This window comes from Anomaloglossus baeobatrachus, chromosome 5 (assembly GCF_048569485.1).
Source record: "Anomaloglossus baeobatrachus isolate aAnoBae1 chromosome 5, aAnoBae1.hap1, whole genome shotgun sequence".
Lineage (NCBI taxonomy): Eukaryota > Metazoa > Chordata > Amphibia > Anura > Aromobatidae > Anomaloglossus > Anomaloglossus baeobatrachus.
This window is the reverse complement of record NC_134357.1, coordinates 110,656,502-110,663,609: the sequence shown is the minus strand read 5'-3', so window position 1 is coordinate 110,663,609 and position 7,108 is coordinate 110,656,502.

Sequence of the window (7,108 nt, the reverse complement as noted above, 5' to 3'; positions counted from 1 at the left end):
TTGACCTAAAAATAGGTAAAATTCGTTTTTTTTAAGTTTTTCATCATATGTGGGTGTGAATATTTCCACAAATACATATGCTTTGACCGTGATATTGCAGCAATGCAAAGTCATGAAGATGTTTGTTGTACAGGGTAAAGCACCAGTTCCTATTGGTTTTTGATCTTGAGTTATATATGGGCAAAGTTTGGCATAAATTTTATGCGAGGCGTTTTGCAAGCTACTTTGACACAAAATTGCGGCCGAAATATTGTTTTGTCATAGCCGGTAATAATTTTATCGCGTTTAGCAGCAAAAGTTGAGCTAGTATGCCAAATTTCAGCATCATAGCCAGTATAGAACTCTAATGGCTATGTGCCAAAGTTTGCAAAATCCTCTTAGCTGAAGCCGCAGCCTTGGGGGGGGGCCTCCAGTGAAAGGTCAACAGTGCCCAAAATACTTGAGATCTGGCCCTAAAAATTTACAGAACCTCTTTTCAAACATACATGTACATCCTTATAAATTTTCAGCAAAATCGGAGAACGTCGAGTGGGGACGATTTTTAAAACTGGTCCACTTGACACGGAATGACCCTATACTTTTCCTTCTGTGCTGCACCATTTTTGGTATATTTCACTATTCGTTCCCTTGCATTATATTTTATTCTATTACTAATAAAGAATAGATTTTATTTATTATCATCATGTGGCTATTTCTGTGAATAGGTTCTACTTTCTGGTGTTATAGAGCCTCTTTAATCCTCGAGGTTAGTGATACACTTGTATCACCTGCTACTATTTTTTACACCCAACCTTGCCAAACAATTGATTAGAATATATATTTGCAGGCACCATACTGCATAATTTCTCCTGCTATAAGTTTTTCTACAGTTAACTCCATTATTGTGTTTCCCGAAAAATAAGCCCTACCAGGAATTTTCAGCCTTCTCGGAATAAGGCTTAAATATAAGCCCTCCCCCCAAAATAAGCCCTAGTCATGGTTCAATAATGAAGTGTCCATGCAGCTAAAAAAGTTAGAATACTGCAGGACACTTCATTAAAGAAAGCAGACACCCTCAAAAGAGAGAAGACAGACTCCGCTATCATACTTACTAGACCCTGAATGGTTGTGGGACATGGACATGAGGACCTGCAGTGGAGCGCATCACGGACCTGCAGTGGAGCGCATCAAGGACCTGCTGTGGAATGCATCAATGTGTTCTGCCAGCCAAAGCAGTACAGTACCACCGAATGTTTCTATGTGTGTGTGATTTTCCTGTGATCTAAAGTGTGTGTTAGTGCTAGCTGGAAGCAGGGAATACCGCTGTGGAGCACACAAGGACCTGCTAGGAGAGCCCGCTGTGGATCGCAGGAGAATCACAGGAGGACCTGAGAACGACGCAGATGTCTGTGGTCTGGTAAGTATGATTTTCCTGAGGGTTGTCTGCCTTTTTGGAGGGTAAACTTACCCCCAACCCAAGTTTTCTCAGAAATAAGCCCTACCCCAAAAATAAGCCCTAGCGCATTTTTTAGGGCAAAAAAATATGCTATTTTTATATTCTGCATTGTCTGGATTTACTGAACAACATTTCTCAATATTTTTATGAAAAAAAAAATTGTATTTGCAAAGAAAAGTTATTACTGTATATAACCTGCAGAAGAGAACTAAACAATCTTTATCTTTTTCCCTGACATTAACCTGACATTAAACCACAGCAAATGTTCACGTTAGCAAAGTATACAGTATATTTACAAGATTAAAGGATGTTCTACTTTTTGTTTTCATCTGTTATAGTCCATCACTAAGTATCCCAGACAACTGGTGTTTTCATTTCCTGCTTTCAGAAGCATTATTATTCATTTTATTAACAAAAATTCCCCAATGCAGATCCATTATGCTGTGTGTACAGTACAAACCTTATAACCTTGCTTGGCATTTACCATATTTTGTAGAACATTATAGAAAATTATTTTCCATTAGAGGTTAAACGCTTTCTCAATTCTGCTGAAGTTTCTCTTTTTTATGTTATATTCTGTATGGCAGTGTGTTTTTGGGGAATTAATTTTATGTTATGTACATTATGTACTTTTTTTTTAGAAATGATAGAAAATTAAAACAAAAGGGAATATGTCAGTTTATATTAAAGTTCAAAGTAAGCACTATTCTTTTTTTACTTGCCGTGTATTTTGTAATTATAATGCAATGTTCCTGAGCTTTTCAATGCCTTAATTTATACCACCAGGTACCTGGACTCCAATTGTGTTTAAGATTGAACAATAATGATGGTGTTTGTATATTAAAATTAAACTTTCAGCTGGATTTTTTCCATTAATCCACCACCAGCGCTATATTTGCTTCCTAGAAAACCTTTTGAGCACACCCCGAGCCAAGACGCCAAGCAATCATGTTGTGTTTTGCAGTGGCTCAAGTGCCAGTGTGGCGCCCCTAAGGCTTCAGTCACCACAGAGGTACTGCACCTCATCCAGAGGTGTGGTATTCCATACTGGGTATGGAGGAGGTCATCCACCGGTTCACACAAAACACAACACTCTCACTCAGCAACACCTCATCAGACATGGCAAGGGCATGCTGTACCCGAAGCCAGGTGGGGGGGTGGAGTCTAGGCTATGTGCGCACTAGGCAGTTTTACCCGCGGATTTACCCGCGGTTTTGCTGCGGAAATTTCTTGAGAAATGTTTGAAATCTTTCTGCAGACATTTCCCAGCAAAACCTATGGGAAAAAAAATAGCTGTGCGCACACTGCGTTTTTTTCTCAAGAAAATTCTTTGTGAAGATTTTCTTGAGAAAATTTCTTGAGAAAATGTGCATGTCACTTCTTGTCCGCAGGTACCTGCGGCATAGCCCTGGTATTTCACTCCATTCACTGTAATGTAATCGCGAAATTCCGGGGGTATACTGCAGTTAGCAAATGATGTGCGGTATACCCCCGGTATAGCCGCGATTTACCTTCGGTAATGCTCATCGCTGCCTGCGGTTTTGCAGAGAGTGATGTCATTATGACAGAAGAGGAAGCGGAGCAGAGTAAACACACACGTCACACTCCCTGGACGCCGCACAGAAGCACTTCCGTGTGATGTCCGGCGGGTGCCCGTGCAGTCTGTGTCCCGCTCCGGCCCCGCGGCTGCCTGCCCTGCAGTGTCAGTGTCTTTCCCGCAGTGTCAGCAGCTTGTCACGCTGCAGCGCAGGCAGACACTAGCGGTGACGTCACGGGCTCTTGCGATACATGCTGACAACGCGATGGGCATAGAAGTCTGTGACAGCGCTGATGGCAGGACTGCAGGAGATCATCACAGCAGGTAATGATCTCATCTAACCTCCTAACACCAGCACTTGTCATCCCCTGCAGTGACCTGGGCTGACCTATTGATGTTAGCTCAGGTCACTGCATTACTCTCCCAGCCAATGGGGAACCTTCTGTTCTTCACTTACTGGGACAGTGACTATCATATGGATCGTCATGGGACCCCCCCCCCCCCTTATAGGATTACGCCGGACCCGGATTTGATTGTTCTTGTCAATAAATTGGTGAAAGAGGGAATGTGGGGAGTATTTTTTCAAATAAAACTTTTTTTGTTGTCTATTTTTTATTTCTTACTGACTGGGTTGGTGATGTCAGGTATCTGATAGACGTGTGACATCACTAACCCCAGGGCCTGATGCCAGTTGACATTACACATCTAACATCAACCCCATATATTACCCCGTTTGCCACCGCACCAGGGCAACAAGATGAGTTGGGGCGAAGCGCCAGGATTGGCACGTCTAATGGATGCGCCACTTCTGGGGCGGCTGCAGCCTGCTATTTTTAGGCTGGGGAGTGTCCAATAACAGTGGACCTCCCTAGTCTGAGAATATCAGACCCCAGCTGTCCGCTTTACCTTGGCTAGTGATCCAATATGGGGGGGACCCCACGTTTTTTGTTTTAAATTATTTATTTAATGTAAAATAACAACGTGGGGGTGCCCTCTGTTTTGGATTACCAGCCAAGGTGAAGCTGCCAGCTGTGGTCTGCAGGCTGCAGCCGTCTGCTTTACCCTAGCTGGCTACAAAAGATGGGGGGACCTCACGTCATTTTTTTTTAATTATTTTTTTTTTGGCTAAATACAAGGCTAGGCACCCTTAAGTGCCACATGAAAGTCACTAAAGGGTGCCAGCTTAGAATATGCAGGGGGGTGGGACATTATATATGTCTTTCTCATCTATCTATCTATTCATCAATCCATCTTTCCCTCTATCCATTATCTGTCTATCTATCGATTATCTATCTATTATCTACAGTGCTGGCCAAAAGTATTGGCACCTCTGCTATTCTGTCAGATAATACTCAGTTTCTTCTTGAAAATGAATGTAATTACAAATTCTTTGGTACTATTATCTTCATTTCATTTGTCTTCAATGAAAAAAAAAATAAAAAATTGTCATAAAGCCAAATTGAATATAATTCCACACCAAACATAAAAAAAGGGGTGGACAAAAGTATTGGCACTGTTTGAAAAATCATGTGATGCTTCTCTAATTTGTGTAATTAACAGCACCTGTAACTTACCTGTGGCACCTAACAGGTGTTGGCTATAACTAAATCACACTTGCAGCCAGTGACATGGATTCAAGTTGACTCAACCTCTGTACTGTGTCCTTGTGTGTACCACATTGAGCATGGAGAAAAGAAAGAAGACCAAAGAACTGTCTGAGGACTTGAGAATCCAAATTGTGAGGAAGCATGAGCAATCTCAAGGCTACAAGTCCATCTCCAAAGACCTGAAACTTCCTGTGTCGACGGTGCGCAGTGTCATCAAGAAGTTTGAAGCCCATGGCACTGTGGCTAACCTCCCTAGATGTGGAAGGAAAAGAAAAATTGACGAGAGATTTCAACGCAAGATTGTGCAGATGGTGGATCAAGAACCTCGACTAACATCCAAACAAGTTCAAGCTGCCCTGCAGTCCGAGGGTACAACAGTGTCAACCCGTACTATTCGTCGGCATCTGAATGAAAAGGGACTGTATGGTAGGATACCCAGGAAGACCCCACTTCTTACCCCGAGACATAAAAAAGCCAGGCTGGAGTTTGCCAAAACTTACCTGAGAAAGCCTAAAACGTTTTGGAGTAATGTTCTCTGGTCACATGAGACAAAAGTAGAGCTTTTTGGGAAAAGCCATCAACAGAGTTTACAGGAAAAAAAAAAGAGGCATTCAAAGAAAAGAACACGGTCCCTACAGTCAAACATAGCAGAGGTTCCCTGATGTTTTGGGGTTGCTTTGCTGCCTCTGGCACTGGACTGCTTGACCGTGTGCATGGCATTATAAAGTCTGAAGACTACCAACAAATTTTGCAGCATAATGTAGGGCCCAGTGTGAGAAAGCTGGGTCTTCCTCAGAGGTCATGGGTCTTCCAGCCGGACAATGACCCAAAACACACTTCAAAAAGCACTAGAAAATGGTTTGAGAGAAAGCACAGGAGACTACTAATGGGGCCAGCAATGAGTCCAGACCTGAATCCCATAGTACACCTGTGGAGAGATCTCAAAATGGCAGTTTGGAGAAGGCCCCCTTCAAATCTCAGGGACCTGGAGCAGTTTGCCAAAGAAGAATGGTCTAAAATTCCAGGAGAGCATTGCAAGAAACTCATTGATGGTTACCGGAAGCAGTTGTTCGCAGTTATTTTGGCTAAAGGTTGGCAACCAAGTATTAGGCTAAGGGTGCCAATACTTTTGTCTGGCCCATTTTTTGGAGTTTTGTGTGAAATGATCAATGATTTGATTTGTTTCATTCTCTTTTGTGTTTTTTCATTGCAAGCAAAATCAATGAAGATAATAATACCAAAGAATTTGTGATTGCAATCATTTTCAAGAAGAAACTGAGTATTATCTGACAGAATTGCAGGGGTGCCAATACTTTTGGCCAGCACTGTATATTATTTATTGCAGTTCAGCATAAAAAAAACGCAGAGACCAACCTGCGGAAAAACCGCGGCAAAATCGCGGCAAAAATGCATGCATTTTTCCCGCGGTTTTTTACTGCAGGTGCGGTAGTCTTCAACTCCCAGAAGTTTCTCAAGAAATTTTCTTGAGAAAAATCACTTTTCTAGTGCGCACATAGCCTTAGAAGTGGGAACATACAGTAGTGGAGTGTCAGTAGGAGTGGAGAGTCAAGAAGGAGCAGTGGAGGAGAAAAGACCTGTGGCCTGGAGCTGGTGCAGCTCGGCTCAGGCACAAGACAGAAGGGGTCCTAGGGACCATGAGAAGTGAGCCATACTCCCGTGGCCCTGTTCTACATACAGCGACAGAGTGAAGGGACTTGGCCACAAATCGGGGACTGGTCCCTAGGCTAGAGGAGAAAAACCTACGTACTCCGCTAGTAAAACCAGAGGCTGAGGTGACTGCAAGCACCGAGGCTACATCCACACACAAATTCACTGGAAGGTGACCCAAAAAGGGCCAAGGGATAGAGCTTCACGCCGCCCAAAAGGGTCCGCGGGCACTGGCTCACGGCTTTGTGTGTGAGGGCGCAAGGGAGGAGGGAGAAGTAAGCACAGGAAGATTGAAGGGACACATAAGAAAGATGCACCGGACTCGATCTTCGAATTACCCGGGATCGGATGGAGCCCTTCACAGTGAAACCCAACACTCCAAAGGTGGTCACTGGCTAGTCATGTTACCTTGCAACCTGCTACAGTGAGTAAACATCTTGAGACTGCATCCCTGTGTTGCTCCGTTATTCACCTGCGCCTCCGGCCCTGCAACCCCTGTCATTGACGCTTACTACTACCCCCATCCACCCTGGGGCCCAGCTCTACCTGTGGAGAGCTGTATCAACTAAGCTGCGTCTTCATCTGCTTCAGTGATCCCAATTATGCAGCAGTGGCACCTAACTTGCCACATACCATAGGTGGTGTCACGAATAAACTGTCATCACCCCCTTCTTATTTCATAAACAACACCGCCAGATGGCAACCGCTTGAAAAAAAGCTTATCTGTACACACCCTCATAGTGTAGCTCAACATATGTGAAGTACCTCCACTAATAGAGAGGAGTGGAAGTTCGGTTCAGTGGCTGCAGCCGGGCTTTTGATAAAGTTTGGTTTGTGACACAGACTTGGTCTGAATCTTCA